General features: G+C 44.7%; 2 pseudogenes; both read right to left on the bottom strand.

Annotated features, from left to right (window-relative positions):
* Positions 1-7,954: 7,954 nt before the first annotated feature.
* LOC125529795 lies at positions 7,955-12,692 on the bottom strand (annotated as a pseudogene).
* A 674-nt stretch (positions 12,693-13,366) lies between these two features.
* On the bottom strand, positions 13,367-20,673 carry LOC125529794 (annotated as a pseudogene).
* Between the last annotated feature and the right edge of the window lie 18 nt (positions 20,674-20,691).

The following is a 20,691-nucleotide window of genomic DNA, read 5'->3' as shown; positions in this document are numbered from 1 at the left end:
TGAAGATGCACACTCACACCATTAGCTGCTCAGAAGAGACATAATTTTTAAGCTCATTCCATGCCATATTGGAAAAAATCATAAAAATATACAACACAGGTGATCAAGACTATTCAGATTTAGATTAATATTTGCATAAATTTAGCCTGAAAAAGATCACACTAATAAATCCTAGCAACAAAAGTGATTTAGACTATTCAGATTTAGATTATTTTCAAACAAATTCAGCCCCCAAAAAAAGAAATTAAATCAATGTATTAGTTTTCCCTAGTACAAATGGACTTGCTACTGGCTCGTAGCAGGACTCTCCTAAAAGTGGTAAAAGGAACAATTATCTAGTACTCCCTCCGTTCCATAACAACTTTGTACTAAATCAGCGACAACTAATCTGGAACAGAGGGAGTAAATTTCAAGCAAATTCATCATTATGGATTTTAGTTTAGTAGAGAGATAACCAGAGATAACCAGAGATACTAATATTGAATGAAAGAAATAGAACTATCTTTAAGCTACCAACGCACCTGCTGAGCTACTTGTTTGATATTTCAGTTGGTTCAAACTAGTTTTCATGTAGTTGTCTTCAACTTCCAACTGTTGTACTTATTTTGAGGGAAAACAGTAGCTACCTTATACAATTTTTGTGATGAGACACAAACTAGCAAGACGCTAATGCGAGAGTGTTGGTGCCCAATCTTTTGCGGTGCTCGACAAAGCAACGGTGAACTACAGTGGCATGCTGGCAGCAGACACTTCAGATCAAGCAATATGCAAGAAACTGAAGCCGAAACTGGCACCCAGATTGATTAGATCAATGTTCACACTAGTAACTCCCAGATACCCTCTCAGGAACATAACAAGCAACGGATTTGGTGCCACCCGACCATTGTGGTGTTTTCTGCTTTTCAACTCGATATTCGACTTCTTAGACGTGGCCAAAGCCTGCACTTGATATAGGCCTTACACACACCCTGCCAACTTGTTCTCAAAGCCTTGTCCATGTAACAACATCAGAGACCTACCAGAAATCAAAATCCCCAAACGGACACTCATCAAAAAACAAGATGGACATAACTCAATGATTTGGGAACTTTGATCATCTAGATCCTTCAATAACCAACTAAGACTCATCGAACAAAAAAAGGTTATTCAGCAACGATGGTCACCTAGATCCTGCAGCAAGCAACTAGGACTCATCAAACAAAAAAAAAGGTGATCCAGCCGCTGTCTGTCCTGGCACGGAACATGTTCGAACAAAAAGAAAAGAAAAACAGCTGGGACTCTCCAACTACAATGGCACAATCCGAATGACACTTACCAGGATCTATAGGCAAGGTGCCCGGAAGGTAGGATCCACCTCTTCTGCAGGTAGAACGTTGGTAACTGTCACAAGCGAACATCCTGACTTGATTAGTAGCAAGGCATGTCTAGCTGCATCATGTTGCAGATATCAAAATGAAGCAACAGCGAAATTTAGTTAAACTATCACAGATTCTTTCCAATCAAGTAGTTATTATGGATTATTACTTTTTTGCCAATCAACAGCGAGTACCAGGTGTCCTTTTTTTCTTTCTAGAACACGCACCAAATATAAAATCAAGTAGTTATTATCGATTTAAGACCATAAACAACACCAGCAGAGATAATAATACTGAATGAAAGAAATATAGCTAAGCCTAATTAAGCTTCCAAATGTACATTTTGAGCTAACTTGCTTGTTCAAACTGAATGAAAGAAATATAGGTGGTTTCTCATGTAGTCGACTTCCAAGTTCAAACTGTTGTGCGTCACATCAGTCAAAAAAATGGGACTGCAGCTATGCACAAACACATTTAACGATATGTTAATATCACTTAGTTCAGTTATTCTACAAAAAATTGCCAATTTTGCTAATCATTGTTCATTTTCTCAAACACAGGTAATGATTGTTTATTGTATGGATATTCTCATATTCATATGATAGAAACTGCCAGGTTACAGAACATAAAGTAAATTAGATACCACTATAATAGATTTTCTGGATCATAATCATTACATTAAAAACCACCACGCAAGCATCAGAACATAACACTGCAGGTCATGAAGCAGCAAAATAAACAAATGGCATGACATTACTTAAAATTGTCGGCTTAACACAAAATGATGTGAACATAATTTCATCAGCCACTTATCGAAACACAACTTGGTTTTGTTCTAACCGCAACTTAAGACACGGTACTACCTGCAGCAGTGTAGAGTGTAGACACTTTCGAACGCATGATATTGAGAAAACGTATTAGTTTTGAAAAGCTTCTTGAACTTCAACGACTAAAGATGGATCAAGACAAGGCCAGTAATTGCCCACAGCAACAACAAACTATTGTCTTCTGCAAGCCCTAATATTGCACATTTATCCTCTGGTTTCAGGGAAAGTATCTTCTCCAAATCAATAGTCCTTCCAAGCACCCATGGAGCAACACCATCACAATTTGACTTCCTCTTCCATAACTGGGTCTTGTAGTTTGTGCATGACCTCCCAAGGAGACCAAGCCCACCACCCTTTGTGCGCATAAGATTCAAGCCGTTGACCTCCTCTGGGAGCCGTATCACAGCTAGCCTCTGCTTCTCCAAATCAAACTCGAGAATGCCTTTGAAATTCCCAGTAAGCAGTCAATGAAGGGAATATCCAGCCAGCACAGCATCATCCGCAAAAACGAGGGTGCGAGTACTGATTACATCAGCCAGGACTGCCCGGTATCGAAGGGGTGTTGAGATGGGATCTCCCCATAAGCCGGTCTTTGACGAGTAAACACAGGCGATCGCTCATGTATGTTGATGGTCATCACCGTATGCCATTACCCAGACCACCTGGAAGTGTTGGACGTCTCCCGCAGCGCGAAACACCGCCCCGTTGATCCGAGTCTTCCCCGGGCTTGACACAACCGCAGGGGGAATGGCGATATAGTGCTGGTCGGCGATGATTGGCTCCCACACCAGGATCTGAAGACGCACAGGAATGTAGATGAGCACGAGGCCATGGCGGCATCCAAGGGGCACAAAACGGTCGTCGTCATCGTCGTCGCGCTGCAAGGAGAAGCGGCCGGGAGGGACACGACGGGAGGGAAACGGTGTTGGAATTATATAGCAGAGCCTCAGGGCAAAAAATAAATTTAGACAAGTCATCAGTTTATTTAAGCAAGGGGTGTCCAAATGAGTGGAGTGAACAAGTTAAGCAAGTACTGGATGTAAGTATCTGGGTTTGCCAACAGAGGTTAGGAAATCCAAAAATGGAGTGTGTGTTTTTATTTGTTTGCATGTTTTTTATCTCTTAAAACGCTCTATAGGAATAAAATTCTAGTTTAAAGGCATAAACCGGACCTTCTATGTCCTTTCAAGGCTATAGGAGTATATTTTTTACTCCACGCGTCGGGCACCCATCTCCGCGCAGCCCCTTCCTCTCCCCCACACCACATCCTCTCCGCTGATGCTCAAATCCACCCCCTGCACCACTTCCTCTCTGTTGTTGCCCAGATCCACCACCACCTCCGACGATGCTTCCAATCGGCCAACGCCGCCCCAAAAATGGCGGGATCGAACATTTGCAGGTCGTCGTGGCTGATTCGAAGCGTGGATCTACGCCGCCGAATCAAAGACACTGACACCGACGTCCGATACTGCCTGGACTCTGAACGGTTGAGGCAGCGCGCGCAGAATAAGAGTACATGGTTGACCTTCAGCGAATGCATCCGAAGCTCGTCGCCGAGGAGCGCCAGCGGCTTGAGCTGTACCAGAAGGTGCTTGACGATGCCAAGGAAGTTTTGAAATTTTAAGGCAGTTTTGTTAGAGCCGACCCAACAAGCTACCACAAGACACGGTACACGTGCAGAAGAAAGAAAAAGGCCCAAGGCCTATCTGCTAAAGAAACATAACGCTTCAGCCTTCTTCCTGGAGACAGATCGAAGCTCTTTCATGGCGCCTCCAGCGAGCGGTTGCCGCCGATCTGGTAGAAGTGCACACATACCTGGGCGGGGCCCCTTGCTTTCGGGGGCCCGGGGCGGCCACCCCTCACGCCCCCCCTCAGAGCCGGCCTTGCTCGAATCGCTGGAGCGTACCCTGGCACGCCACAGCGCACGCATCGTGACCATCGAGGATGGCGACGCGAACACATCCTTCTTCCATCGCCAATGCACCTACGGCAAGCACAAGAACCGGATAAACACCCTAACTGTTGATGGTGCCGTGCTCACCAACCTAGACGACATGGTCGCGGCGGCCTTCGCGCACTTCGACTCTCTTCTTGGGGCCGATCTACCCCGCGATTGCGCCCTTGACCTACAACAACTCATCGAGCCTGCCAACCTCGGCGACCTTGATGCGATCTACCCCGCGATTGCGCCCTTGACCTACAACACCTCATCGAGCCTGCCAAACTGAATGACCTGGTCAGCCCCACCAAGTACGCCTTCATCCCTCGGCACAACCTCCATGACAATTTCAGGCTCGTGCAGCAATCGACGCGGCTACTTCACCATCTAGGCGCCCCACACATCCCCCTGAAGCTCGACCTAAAGCGGGCCATCGACTATGTGCCATGGCCGCTCCTCTTCGAGGCCCTGCGCCACTGTGGGTTCAGCGATCGCTTCCTCGACTGGATTGCTATACTCCTATCATCCACAAGCACCAGGATTCTCCCGAATGGGGCACCAGGACCGGCGATCTGGCATCACTAGGGCTCCGCTGAGGAAAGCCCGTATCGTCCCAGCTCTTTGTGCTTGCTGTCGACACACTGGGACGCCTCTTTCACCGCGTCGCCGAGCTCAACGTCTTGCGATAGCTGCACCCTCGCCGCGTGATCCCGATCATCTCACTGTACGCGGATGACGCCATCCTCTTCTGCCACCCCTCTGTTGGCGACACACTCGCCATTAGAGAGATCCTGCAGTTTTTTGGCCGTGCATCGGGCCTACGGGTTAATTTCCAGAAGAGCACCGCCACTGCGATCCAATGCGATTGGGAGGTCGTCGTCCTGACCGTCGTGACCCTGGATGCCCGCTTGCGATATCCCGCATCACCTACCTGGGAATCCCTCTCACCCTTCAACGCCCGATCGACCGTCGCCCAGCTCCAACCCCTCGTCGACAAAACTGCCGGGAAGCTGCCCACTTGGAAAGCACACCTCATGAACAAAGTCAGACGTCTCGCCTTTGTTAAAGATGTGCTAAGCACGATCCCCATCCACCAGCTCCTAGTGCTTGCGCCCCGGCCCAAAGAAAATCATCAAGTTCCTGGAGAAAATTCAACAAGGATTCCTATGGGCTGGCCGCCAGAAGCACATGGTGGCAACCACCACGTTAATTGGCGACAGGTCTGCCGCCCCATCCGCCTTGGCGGCCACGGTATACATGACCTGGAGCACACAGGCCTGGCCTTGCACACCAGATGGCTATGGCTAGCCCGCACCAACGACAACAGAGTTTGGACTGGCCTTGACCTATAATTCACAAGCGAGGAACACGCCTTCTTCGCATCCGCCACCATGATCCTTGGCAATGGCCAGTGCTTGCTGTTTTGGGAAAAACGCTGGCTCAATGGGTGCCCCATCTCGGAAATCGCGCCCCAAATGTACGCCATTATCCCCAAGCACCGCCGCAAAAACAGAACGGTGGCGCACGGCCTACAGGCGCACCCATGGGCTTCGGACATCCGTGGCATCCTTGGCATTCAAGATATTGCTCAATACTTGCTAACCTGGCGGGCGATCGAGCCCATCACCCTAACGTCTGAGCCAGACCGCTTGCAATGGAAGTCGAACGCGGCAGGAACATACACAGCACAGTCTGCCTACCTTTCCAAGGCTCGACCCACTGTCCCGCATGGAAGCTCGCATGGAAGGGCTGGCCCCCGCATGTGAAGTTCTTTCAATGGCTCTCGCTAACCTGGGACACTGCTGGACAGCCAATCGCCTTGCTCGCCATGGATTGCCGCACCCTCCCCACTACCCACTCTGCGATCAAGCGCCCAAATCGATCCATCACCTGATCCTGGCATGCCCCTTCTCCAAGCAGGCATGGCACGAAATTCTTTCTTGGCTGCGCTTGACATGCAACGCGCCTGACGGCGAGGACTCTTTGTCCGGATGGTGGCGCACGACGCGGCAGATCACGCCCAATCTCTCTCTCTCTCTCTTCAATATAATGAAACGCAAGTCTTTTGCGTTTTCTCAAAAAAAAAATTGTAGTGCAATAGCACACCTTCAACTTAGTACTCTCTCCGTCCCAAAATTCTTGTCTTAGATTTGTCTAGATACGTGTATCTAACACTAAAACATAACTAGATACATCCGTATTTAGACAAATCTAAGACGAGAATTTTGGGACGAAGGGAGTATTAGTTTTTGGCTACATTTGGTCTGTGTAGAGGCTCATGAAGTAAGATAGCATAGATGTCTGGTTTCTAGCTCATGGCATGCTTTTTACTCCCTACGTTTCTAAATATAAGCCCTTTTAGAGATTTCAATGCGGACTACACACGGATGTATATAGACATACTTTAGAGTGTAGATTCACTCATTTTACTCCGTATGTAGTCCGTATTGGAATCTCTAAAAAGACTTATATTTAGGAACAAAGGGAGTAAAAATGAATGAGCTAGCTAGTCACTAACAAATTGAATTTCATCAACTTCTTGCAATACAAGGCTCAAGCAATGGGTTAGGCGTCTTCTTACTATACCAGAAACTTCTTTTGGTCCAAAATGTCTTTTATATTACTCTCTACAGTATCAAGCAATACTTTCACCACTATTTTAACGGTAACATGCTAGTAAAAATAAAAAATGGCATTATTGAGAAAGGCAGTTTTTATAGTGAATCTAGTAATTTTATTTTGATCATGTGTTTTGCTGAAGTATTAAACATCAATAGTGGCCAAAACTGAAAAAAAAATATTTACTCCAGACAAAGCATACTACCTATACTTTGGAGCTGCCAAATTATAATAGTGGGTAATAGCCAATTACATATTTACGCAAGCTTGGCAGACACCAAATGACATGCTGGGAAAATGTTTAACAAAACAACCTAAAACTAGAATAGTCATATCCATAAAACTCTTCTATAAGCAGCAGTATAAGATTTAACGAAGGTATACTCTTCAAATATTGCGACAGACGTAGTTCAGTAGGTATCACAATGATCCAAAATAAGCAGCAACATGAAATGGCAATTCTATAAGTCCATATAAAAAAAGAATTTCAAAACCAAATGCTCAGGTATTGTTAGTTATAAATCACTTGTGTAGACAGGACAACATTCAAACCAAACTAGGACATGATAGAACTATGGCCACAGAAAACAGAAGTTAAAGGTAATGCAGCAACGAGTAAAAGTAAAGCAGAAATATATCGCAGAAGCACAAAAGACGGTTGGTAGTTCATTTGCTACTGCCTGCATGAAATCATTCTAATCTCTGAGCAGGCACAACGGTCCTGTATCACCAATCACTGGAGGTGCTCACTGCCAGCAGGAACTTTGGGGGGAAGGGGGAGGGGGGGTACCCAGTGCTGAAAGCTCCCACACAAGGTGGGGTCTGGGGAAGGGAATTTCTAGACAGCCTTACCCTTGCATAGTAATTCCGCAAGGAGGCTGGTTCAAACCCAGGACTCCAGGCCACAAGTGGAGAGACTACCACTGCGCCAGGCCCGCCCTTCAGCACAACCAGCAGACCACTGCATCAGGCCCGACCTTCAGCACAACTAGCAGGAATATGGGGAGTATGGAGAAAAGATTCAAGATTTAGCCTGGCATCAAAGCATGATAGGAGGTGGGCTATAGCTAAGCAAAGAGTTGTAGAGAAAATCTGAAGAATCCTCTCTTGCAATTTGGTACTTGAGAAATGACAACAAAAGCCAAAGCAGTACATTTTTTAAGAACGGTTCAGATAACACAACATACATGCAGAACAGCAGAACATATGCTTACCTGCTCAACCGGTATATCACATAGCATATATAACTGGACAATCATCTTATGTCTTGTGCAAAAGATCAGGTCCATCATGTCCACCACCAATGTCTGTTTCTGCAAGCATAAGTCAAACAACCAATAACAAGCCAATGAAAAGCCAAATAGATACGAGAGGCATCAAAAAGATGTTTAGATGAACTCACAGCTGTAGTTCCAATAAAAAAGAATCAATTTTGAAACAACATTACGAACATTACAAAAAACATACCCACTGTCAAAGTTAATGAATATTCAAAAAACAGTATAAACTGATTACTATCATAAAAATGAAGATGCCATAGTCTCTTTTTTAGAATGAAGATGCACACTCAGACCATCAGCTGGTCAGAACTCAGAAGAGACATAACTTTTAAGCTCATTCCATTCCATATTGGAAAAATATAGATCAAGGCTATTAATATTTAGATTATCTTCAAATAAATTTAGCCTGAAAAAGATCACATAATAAATTCTAGCAAGTTCAGATTTAGATTAACTTCAAATTTAGCCCGAAAAAAGAAATGAACTCAATGTATTAGTTTTCCCTAGTACAAATGGACTTGCTACTCGCTCGTAGCAGGACTCTCCTAAAAGTGGAAAAAGGAACAATTATCTAGTAAATTTCAAGAAAATTCATCATTATGGATTTAAGATTAGGAGCGAGATAAGTAGAGATACTAATATTGAACGAAACAAATAGAACTGTCTTTTAGCTTCAAACACACCTAGTGAGCTACCCATTTGATATTTCAGTTGGTTCAAGCTAGTTTTCATGTAGTTGTTTTCAACTTCGAACTGTTGTATTATGTTATCTTCAGGAAAAACATGCAGCTACCTCATACTCCCTCCGTTCCTAAATACTATAAGCCTTTTTGGAGATTCCAATACAGACTACTAAATGAGTGAATCTACACTCTAAAATGCGTCTATATACATCCGTATGTAGATCGTGTTGAAATCTCTAAAAGGTCATATATTTAGAAACGGAGGGAGTACTATTTTTGTGATGAGGCACAAACTAGCAAGACGCTAAAGCGAGGGTGTTGGCGCCCAATCTTTCACAGTGCTCGACAAAGCAACAATGAACTATAGTGGTAGCATACACTTCAAATCAAGTAAGATGCAAGAAACTGAATCCAAAACTGGCGCCCAGATTGATTAGATCAATGTTCACACTAGCAACTCTCAGATACCCTCTCAGGAACGTAACTAACAAGCAACGGATTTGGTGAGACCCTTCTGCTTTTCAACTCAAAATTCAACTCTCATCTAAAAACAAGCTGGCCATAACCTAACTAATCAATGACCCGGGAACGCTGATCATCTAGATCCTTCAGTAACCATCTAAAGACCCATGACTCATCGAACAAAAAAAGGTGGTCCGGCAACGTTGACCACCTAGGTCCTGCAGCAAGCAACTAGTACTAATCGGCCAAAAAAAAGGTGATCCGGCCAGCTGTATGTCCTGGCACGAAACAGGTTCGAACACAAAGAGAAGAAAAACAGCTGGGACTCTCCAACTGCAATGACACAATCGGATGGCACTTCTCCTACCAGGATCTATCGGCAAGGTGCCCAGAAGTTAGGATCCACCTCGTCTGCAGGTAGAACAATAATCTTCATTGGAAGTGTACCAACAAAAAAGGCCAGACTCGTTTCTCTTTCAGTTTCACTACCAGTAAACATGCTATTTATCACTGGTTTCAGAACAACAGAACGTTGGCAATTGTCACAAGTGAACATCTTGACTTGATTAGTAGCTAAGGCATATATATAGCTGCATCATGTGCAGATATCAAAACACAGCAACAGCGAAATTTAGTTCAGCTATCACTTCTTTTTGCCAATCTTGATGTCCGGTGTTTTTTTTGCTCGAACATGCACCAAAATTTAAAATCAAGTAGTTATTACGGACTTAAGACCATAAACAATATCAGCAGATGTAGAAAACTAAATGAAAGAAATATAGCTAGGGCTAACTAAGCTTCCAAATGTACCTATTGAGCTACCTAGTTGGTTCGAGCTGGTTTTTTATGTAGTTAATTTCCAACTGTTGTGCATCACATCAGTCAAAAAAATGGGGCTGAAGCCATGCACAAACAGTACCAGTAGACAATTCTTGCATCTATCAATAGGCAGGTAACTATAACACTTAGTTTAAGTTATTATACAAAAAATTGCTTATCATTGTTTATTTTCTCAAACACAGATAATGATTGTTTTATTGTATGGATATTCATATGATAGGAACAGGCAGGCTAAAGAACATAAAGTAAATTGGATACCACTAATAGATTTTTTTTCTACTCATAATCGTTACATTAAAAGCTACTCCCTCCGTTCACTGTTATAAGATGTTCTAATTTTTTTCTGAATCGCATGTATATAGACGCATTTTAGTGTGTTGTTCACTCATTTCAGTCCGTATATAGTCCATATTGAAAAATCCAAAACAACTTATAATAATGAACAGAGGGAGTACCACACAACCATCAGGACATAAGTACATGACACTGCAGGTCATGAAGCAGCAAAATAAACAAATGGTACTACACTACTTAAAACTGTCGGCTTAACACAAAATGATGTGAACATAATTTCATCAGCCACTTATCAAAACACAACTTAGTTTTGTTCTAACCGTGGCATAAGACATGGTATTACCTGCAGTGTAGACACTTTCGAATGGATAATAGTGAGAAACTATCATAGTTTCGAAAAGCTTCTTGAACTTTAATAACTCAAGATCGACCACGAAGAGGCCGATAATTGTCCACAGCAACAACACATTATTGTCTTCAGCAAGCGCTAGTATCACAATGGCCCCTTTTTCCGCTGGTTTCAGGGGAAGTATATTCTCCAGATCAATAGTCCTTCCAAGCACCCATGAAGCAACACCATCACAATAGGTCTTCCTCTTCCATAACTGGGTGTTGCAGTTTGAGTTAGACATCCCGAGGAGACCAAGCCCACCGCCCTCTGCCCGCATAAGCTTCCAGCAGTTGACCTCGTCTGGCAGCCGTATCACAGCTAGCCTCTGCTTCTCCAAATCAAACTCGAGAATGCCATTGAAATTCCCAGCAAGCAGCCAGTGAAGGGAATCTCCAGCTAGCACAGCAACATTCGTAGAAACGAGGGTAGGAAAACTGATTACATCGACCTGGACTGCCTGGCATGGAAGGGGTGTTGAGATGGGATCTCCCCATAAGCCAGTCTTCGGCGAGTAAACACAGGCGAGCACCCGTCTATGTTGTTCGTCGTCATCGTATGCCACTACCAAGACCACCTGGAAGTGTTGGACGTCTCCGGCAGCGCGAAGCACCGCCCCGTTGACCGGAGTCTTCGACGCACATGCCACAACCGCAAGGGGAATGGCGATGTAGTGCTGGTCGGCGGTGATGGGGTCCCACACCAGGATCTAAAGACGCGCCGGAATGTAGATGAGCACGAGGCCATGGCGGCATCCAAGGGGCACAAAGTGGTCGTCGTCGTCGTCGTCGCGCTGCAATGAGAAGCGGCCGGGAGGGACACGGTTGGGGGCCTCCAGAGTAGGCGAGAAGGAGAGGTGCCTGTCGAAGAACCCGAGGAGAGGAAGGTTGCGGCGGTGGCGGAGGCGGAAGCGGCGGGAGAAATCCGGTGTCGGAGACGAGGCGGCGCCAGCGCTTGCAGACGAGGGATGCGCGCGGGAGGGAGGACGGCTGCGGGGAGAGGCGTAGGAGGATCTCGGGGAGCAGGTCGTCGTCGTCCAGCGGGGGCGGGCCGTCATCTCGCCCTCCTCACTCACTGATGCGGCGGCGGAGGCTGGAGCGAAAGTCAAGTAGAGGTGCAGACCGCAGGGGGACAATGAAGATATGGATCGAGAGCCCAAACAGTTAGGGTTAGGTGTCGTGGGCTGGACGATTCAAAGCCCACGCTGGGTGCTAAATAAAATGATTCTGAAACTAGTGTGATTCTAGCGTCTCTCAAGTCTCAACAACGACAAAAATAAGTCATTTGTTATTTACTACTCCCTCCGTCCATAATATATAAGACGTTTTTCCTAGACGAAGATAGTATTACAGATGATAGCTTTTTTTTTTTATAAAATCTAATGTACAGGCAGCCCAGAAAATAATATCAGCGTTGGAATTATATTGCAGAGCCTCAGGGCAAAAAATAAATTTAGACAAGTCCTCAGCTTATTTAAGCAAGGGGTGTCCAAATGAGTTGAGAGGCGAAGTACTGAGCGTCTTTGTTCAAGATCTAACAGAAAAAGTACCTGGGTTTGTCAACTGAATAGGAAAATAAAAAAATTAGTATGTTTTTCATTTGTTTGCATGTTGTTTATCTCTTAAAATGCTCTAGAGGAATAAAATTCCAATTTAAAGGCATTAATCAGACCTTTCCTATCGGAAAAGAATTCTATGAGACCAGGTCTCATGCGAGACCCGCCCTGATGGATGACATGTGTCATTCATAAATCACAAAGCATCTCCACCCCTCACTTAAAATCAGGAGGGAGGGAGAGATTGGATGCTTTGTGATTTGTGAATGACACGTGTCATCCATCAGGACCGGTCTCACTTGCTAACCGTAAGACTTGGTCTTATATAATTTTTTTCCTTTCCTATCCTTCCAAGGCTATAGAGGCGTAAATTTTTTACTCCACACATTGGGCACCCTTCCCCTTCCCCATCCCCCACACCACATCCTCTTCGCTGATGCTCAAATCCATCCCATGCAACACTTCCTCTCTATCATTACCCAAATCCGCCCCACCTCCGACGATGCTTCCAACCGGCCAGCGCTGCCTCAAAATGGCAGGATCGAACAGCCGTAGGGCATCGCGTTTGATTTGAAGCACGGATCTACAGCGCAGACGATGCCACACCCCCCCCCCCCCCCCCCAATCCTACACCTTCAGAGTCGACATGTCTAAGTACCATGACATGTGGCAGCGGCTGTGGGGGGAATGGGTGTCTGAATCGAAGACACTGACACCAACAATCAGTGGAGCGTAGGCGGTAGCGCCCTATGGCATGAAAGGAAAGCTCAACTTCCCCCTCAGCACACGCAACTCCCGAGTGGTCTCCGGCCACTTGGAGGCGTTCGAGCAGCTCGAGGCAGCATGCACCGATGAAGAGTACATGGCCAACCTCCGGCGTATGCATCCAAAGCTCATCGTCGAGGACCGCCGTCTGCTCAAGCTGTACCAAAAGGTGCTTGATGATGCCGAGGAGGCCAGGCCACCCAGGAGGGTGACCGAGGCAGAAGTGATCAAGCTTTCATCAGACTAGTTTAAATTCGTAATGAGCAATGTAGTTTTAACCTAATTATACTATCTATTGTTAAATACGATGTTCGCAATGTAGTTTGAATCAAACTGAGCTATTGAAACACAGAAGATAATAAAATGCAAGCAACGTCAGTTGATAGTTAAGCTCACGACAACATGCTTGCCTCACAAGGCAAACTAAGCAAACCACGAGGCAAGTACTAGATCGAAAGCAGGCCAATGCGCCTTCATGCCAGTCGACGAATGTCTAAGGACATTAGCAACAAACGATTAATTCCTACAGGTTCACTTCAGAGCTGAAGAGTGCATGCTACATAGAGGCTCAATCTCGGCGTCGAGCATACAGATGGAAGAAACTACACTTGACAACCAACTTCTGCATCTCAGCCAACAGAATGTAACTGTAGATCCTGCGGAGCAAGCAGTATCATCAGTCAAACAAAATGCACTATTGAAACAGAAAAACATTAGCTTCAGAATTGTGGAAATCATGTCAAAAAGTCCCAAATGTTGAACCCTCAGCATTATTAGTTATTAGACAGAACAAACAACTGAAACAGAGAACAGGTAATCTGCAGTGCAGTAGCACACCGTCGAGTTTATGGCTACATTTGGTCTGCGTAGAGGCTCGTGGAGTAAGATAGCATAGATGTCTGGTTTCTAGCACATGGCATGCTTTTTAGAAATGAACTAGCAAGATGCCTGTGCGTTGCACGGAACATCAAGATACATTTGTATGAGTAGTTTATCTTGTGAGAGAAAAGGATGAACGAGAGAAGTCCTTATCTGCAAGTGTGGAGAGAGGTGCGGGTATCTTTTTGCAAAATTGTAATAGTTTGTTTTTTATCTGTCAGATATAGATCGGACAGTCTATATTACACAATGGCAGACACACCATCATCACCAACTCGGTCTTTTATAAGAGTAGAGATGAGCTAGCTAGTCACTAACAAATCGAATTTCAGCAACTTCTTGCAATACAAGGGTCAAGCAAGGGGTCAGGCGTCTTCTTACTATACCAGAAACTTCATTTGGTCCAAATTAAAATGACTTCTGTTTTACTCTCTACCGTTTCAAGCAATACTTTCACCACTATTTTAATGGTAACATGCTAGTAAAAATAAAAAATGGCATTATTGATAAAAAAACAGTTTTTATAGTGAATCTAGTCACTTTGTTTTGATCTTGTGTTTTGTATGAAGTATTAAAGAGTGGCCAACACTGAAGAAAAAAAATACTCCACAGAAAGCATACTACCTATAGTTTGGAGCTGCCAAATAATAATAGTGGCTAATAGCCAATTACATATTTACGCAAGTTTGGCAGACACCAAATGACATGCTGGGAAAATGTTTAACAAAACAACCTAAAACTAAAATAGTCATCCATAAAACTCTTCTATAAGCAGCAGTATAAGATTTAACGAAGGTATATACTCTTCAAATATTGTGACAGTCGTAGTTCAGTAGGTATCACAATGATCCAAAATAAGCAGCAACATGAAATGGCAATTCTATAAGTCCATATAAAAAAAGAAATATGAAACCAAATGCTCAGGTAGTGTTAGTTATAAATCACATGTGTAGACGCTACAACATTCAAACCAAACTAGGACATGATAGAACCATGGCCACATAAAACAGAAGTTAAAGGTAATGCAGCAACGAGTAAAAGTAAAGCAGAACTATATCGCAGAAGCACAACAGAGGGTTGGTAGTTCATTTGCTACTACCTGCATGAAATCACTCTAATCTCTGGGCAGGCACAAATATATGCATAAACAGGGAAGGAGTAACGGTCCTACATCACCAGAGGGGGAAGAACCCACTCACTACCAGCTGGAACTTGAGGGGGGGGGGGGGGGGGAGCGGCACTGCAGTGCTGAAAGCTCCAACACTAGGTGGGGTGGGAAAGGGAATTTCTAGACAGCCTTACCCTTGCATAGTAATTCTGCAAGGAGGCTGGTTCGAACCCAGGACCTCCAGGTCACAAGTGGAGAGACTACCACTGCATCAGGCCCGACCTTCAGCACAACTAGCAGGAACTTGGGGAGTATGGAGAAAAGATTCAAGATTTAGCCTGGCATCAAAGCATGATAGGAGGTGGGCTATATCTAAGCAAAGAATTGTTGAGAAAATCTGAAGAGTTCTCTCTTGCAATTTGGTACTTGAGAAATGACAACAAAAGGCAAAGTAGTACATTTTGTAAGAACAGTTCAGATACCACAACATACATGCAGAAGATATGCTTACCTGCTCAACCGGTACATCACATAGCATATATAACTGGACAATCCATCTTATGTCTTGTGCAAAAGATCAGCTCCATCATGTCCACCAGCAATGTCTGCTTCTGCAAGCATAAGAAGTCAAAACCAATGAAAAGCCAAATAGATACAAGAGGCATCAAGAAGATGTTTAGATGAACTCACAGTTGTAGTTCAAATAAAAAAGGAATCAATTTTGAAACAACATTAGGAATATATTAAAAAAACATACCCACTGTCAAAGTTAATGAATATTTAAAAACAGTATAAACTGATTACTATCACAAAAATGAAGATGCACACTCAGACCATTAGCTGGTCAGAACTCAGAAGAGACATAACTTTTAAGCTCAGTCCATGCCATATTGGAAAATATAGATCAAAGCTATTAATATTTAGATTATATATAAATAAATTTAGCCTGAAAAAGATCACATAATAAATTCTAGCAACAAAAGCGACCTAGACTATTCAGATCACTGTTTTAAATAGCCCGCTATAGCTCCGCTATAGCACGCTATAGCATTTACAGAAGGTCTGGCGCTAAGAGACTTTGATCCAAACAAATGAACAAACATTTTAAATAGCTCGCTATAGCTTCGCTATAGCACGCTATAGCATTTAGAAAAGGTCCGCCGCTAAGAGGCTTAGCGCGCTATTTAAAACTATGATTCAGATTTAGATTATCTTCAAACAAATTTAGCCTGAAAAAAGAAATGAACTCGATGCATTGGTTTTCCCTAGTACAAACAGACTTGCTACTCCCTCTCCTAAATGTGGTAAAAGGAACAATTATCTAGTAAATTTCATGAAAATTCATCGTTATGGATTTAAGATTACTAGTGAGATAAGTATAGATACCAAACCAAGGTTTACGAGTTGACGAGTCGTTCCGAGGTTGAGACTCATAGACTAAGTGTGACTAATCGGCACTAGTCGACACTGAAGTGTAGTCGGCCCTGGAGTTGAGACTCATAGACTAGTCTTGACTAGTCCTTGGACTCATAATCCATGATAGATACTAATATTGAATGAAAGAAATATTACTATCTTTTAGCTTCTAACGCACCTAGTGAGCTACCTATTTGATATTTCAGTTGGTTCATTCTAGTTTTCATGTAGTTGTCTTCAACTTCGAACTGTTATATTATTTTATCTCGAGGAAAAACATGTGGCTACCTGATATTATTTTTGTGATGAGGCACAAACTAGCAAGACGGTAAAGCAAGGGTGTTGGCGCCCAATCTTTCACGGTGCTCGACGAAGCAACAATAAACTAGTCGCAGCATACACTTCAAATCAAGCAAGATGCAAGAACTGAAGCCATAACTGGCACCCATATTGATTAGATCAATGTTCACACTAGCAACTCTCACATACCCTCTCAGGAACTTAACAACTAAAAAGTAACGGATTTGATGCGACCCTTCTGCTTTTCAACACGAAATTCGATACATATGGCCAAAGCCTGCACTTGATATAGGCATAAAGCAAACCCCTTGCCAACTTGATCTCGAAGCCTTGTCCACGTAACAAGATCGGACACCTAGAGATCAAAATCCCCAAATGGACTCTCATCTGAAAACAAGCTGGCCATAACCTAACTAATCAATGATCCAGAAACATTGATCATCTAGATCCTTCAATAACCAACTAAAGACTCATGACTCATCAAACAAAAAAAGGTGGTCCGGCAATGTTCATCACCTAGATCCTGCAGCAGGCAACTAGTACTAATCGAATAAAAAAAAGTTGATCCAGCCAGCTGTATGTCCTGGCATGAAAAAAAAAGCTGTATGTCCTAGCAAGAAACAGGTTCGAACACAAAGAAAAGAAAAACAGCTGGGACTCTCCAACTGCAATGACATAATCAGATGGCACTTCTACCAGGATCTATAGGCAAGGTGCCCAGAAGATAGGATCCACCTCGTCTGCAAGTAGAACTATAATCTTCATTGAAATTGTACCTACCAAAAAGGTCAGACTCGTTTCTCTTTCAGTTGAGTACTAGTAAACACACTGTTAAAAATATCGGCCGATATTGAAGGTAACCGGCCAGTTAATCCTGAATCCGTAGGTCACGGATGAAACAACACCTTATCCATCGCGTTAACTGGTCGAGAGGGATTAATCGGCTTCCAGGCCGATTTATCCCACTAGACCAATTAACTGAATAGAGGGAGAGAGAAATTTGGGCTCCAAAATTTTGGCCCATTCCCTCCTTTACCCCAAAACTGGGTGTTTTAGGTCAGCCCATTCCCTCCCTTCTCACTCTCCATCCCCTCCCGTAGTAACCCTCATTTGAGGAGGCTAGGAGCAGCCGCCCCCGCCCCCCTCTCCGAGCAGCTGCCGCCGTCCCAAGCATCTGCCGGCGCCATCCGGCAGAGGCGCTTGCACTGCTCAAGGATCAAGGTACCGAGCCTATTCCTCCTGCTCGAGCTCGCCGCCCCCCTCCCCGAGACCAGCACCTGCAGATCAGCATATAACAGTCTGTGCTACATGCTAATCTGCTTTGTGCTATGCTATATGCTGCTCCTGCTCTGTGCTATATGCTGCTGCTGCTTATTGCCTCTCCTTTATTGCTGCTGCTGCTGCTTATTGTCTCTCCTTTATTGCTGCTGCTGCTGCTTATTGCCTCTTCTTTATTGCTGCTGCTGCTGCATTATTGCTATATGTAGCTAAGATATATAGATATGGCCCTAATTAACCTACCGGTAAATGGGTTGCCGATAGATTCACCGATTAATCCCTATTCCTCACCCGACCGAGCAGCTACAAGTTACCGATATCCTGAACATCGAGTAAACATGCTATTTATCACTGGTTTCAAAACAACAGAACGTTGGCAATTGTCACAAGTGAACACCCTGACTTGATTAGTAGCTAAGTCATGTATAGCAGCAGCATGTTGCAGATATCAAAACACAGCAACAGCGAAATTTAGTATAGCTATCACTTTTTTTGCCAATCTTGGTGTCCATTGTTTTTTTTCTCGAACATGCACCAAAATTTAAAATCTAGTTAGAGGCCGTTCGGAATCCCACCAGCTCCGGAGAGCTGCGGAGCCAGTAAACTGGCGCTCCACAAATTTCAACTATAACTCCACCAGCTCCGGGAGTGGAGCTGTGGAGCGGAGTACCTCCGAACAGGTCCTAATTATGGATTTAAGACCATATAAACAATATCAGCAGATATGACAATACTGAATGAAAGAAATATAGCTAGGCCTAACTAAGCGTCCAAATGTACCTATTGAGCTACCTAGTTGGTTCAAGCTGGTTTTTTATGTAGTCAACTTCTAACTGTTGTGCATCACATCAGTCAAAAAAATAGGACTGCATCCACCACTAGGCAGGTAACGATAACACTTAGTTAAGTTATTGTACAACAAAGTGCTTATCATTGTCTATTTCCTCACACAGGTAATGATTGTTTTATTGTATGGATATTCATATGGTAGGAACTGCCAGGCTAAAGAACATAAAGTAAATTAGATACCACTAATAGATTTTTTCTAGATTATAATCATTACATTAAAAGCTACCTCTGTTCACTATTATAAGATGTTCTATTTTTTCTGAACCGGATGTATATAGACGCCCTTTAGTGTGTTTGTTCACTCATTTCAGTCCGTATGTAGTCCATATTGAAATATCCAAAACATCTTATAATAGGGAACAGAGGGAGTACACAAGCATCAGGACATAAGTACATGACACTGCAGGTCATGAAGCAGCAAAATAAACAAATGGTACGACACTACTTAAAATTGTCGGCTTAACACAAAATGATGTGAACATAATTTCAACAGTCGCGACGTAAGACATGGTATTACCTGCAGTGTAGACACTTTCAAATGGATAATACTGAGAAATTATCATAGTTTGAAAAAGCTTCTTGAACTTTAATGACTCAAGATCGACCACGAAGAGACCAATAATTGTCCACAGCAGCAACACATTATTGTCCTCAGCAAGCCCTAGTATCGCAATGGTCCCTTTCTCCTCTGGTTTCAGAGGAAGTATATTCTCCAGATCAATAGTCCTTCCAAGCACCCATGAAGCAACACCATCACAATTGGTCTTTCTCTTCCATAACTGGGTGTTGCCGTTTGAGTCTGACATCCCGAGGAGACCAAGCCCACCGCCCTCTGCCCGCATAAGCTTCCAGCAGTTGCCCTCGTCTGGCAGCCGTATCACAGCTAGCCTCTGCTTCTCCAAATCAAACTCGAGAATGCCATTGAAATTCCCAGCAAGCACCCAGTGAAGGGAATCTCCAGCCAGCACAGCGACATCCGTAGAAACGAGGGTGGGGAAACTGAATACATCGGCCTGGACTGCCTGGTATGGAAGGAGTGTTGAGATGGGATCTCCCCATAAGCCGGTCTTCGACGAGTAAACACAGGGAGCGCTCGTCTGTGTTGTTGGTCGTCATCGTATGCCACTACCAAGACCACCTGGAAGTGTTGGACGTCTCCAGGAGCGCGGAGCACCGCCCCGTTGATCGGAGTCTTGCCCCCACATGCCGCAACCCCCGGGGGAATGGCAAGGCGGTGCTGGTCGGCGGTGACGGGGTCCCACACCAGGATCTGGAGACGCTTCGTAAGGTAGATGAGCACGAGACCATGGCGGCATCCAAGGGACATGAAGTCGCCGTCCCCGTGGTCGAGCTGCAAGGAGAAGCGGCCGGGAGGGATACGGTTGGGGGCCTCCAGAGTAGGTATGAAGGAGATGTTACCAAATATGTCGAAGAACCCGAGGAGAGGAGGGTTGCGGCGGTGGCGGAGGCGGAAGCGGCGGCAGAAGGCGGGGTCGGAGACGAGGCGTGGCGGCATCCAAGGGACATGAAGTCGCCGTCCCCGTGGTCGAGCTGCAAGGAGAAGCGGCCGGGAGGGATACGGTTGGGGGCCTCCAGAGTAGGTATGAAGGAGATGTTACCAAATATGTCGAAGAACCCGAGGAGAGGAGGGTTGCGGCGGTGGCGGAGGCGGAAGCGGCGGCAGAAGGCGGGGTCGGAGACGAGGCGGCGCCAGCGCGTGCAGACGAGCGAGGCGCGCGGGAGGGAGGAGGGCTGCGGGGGAAGGCGGACGAGGATCTCGGAGAGAAGGTCGTCGTTGTACAGCGGCGCGACAGCCGGCGAGCGGGCATGGCGGGGGGGGGCGGGGGGCCGCCG

The sequence above is a fragment of the Triticum urartu genome, unplaced genomic scaffold, assembly GCF_003073215.2.
Source record: "Triticum urartu cultivar G1812 unplaced genomic scaffold, Tu2.1 TuUngrouped_contig_5853, whole genome shotgun sequence".
NCBI classification, from domain to species: domain Eukaryota; kingdom Viridiplantae; phylum Streptophyta; class Magnoliopsida; order Poales; family Poaceae; genus Triticum; species Triticum urartu.
This window is presented reverse-complemented; position numbering and strand designations above follow the sequence as displayed.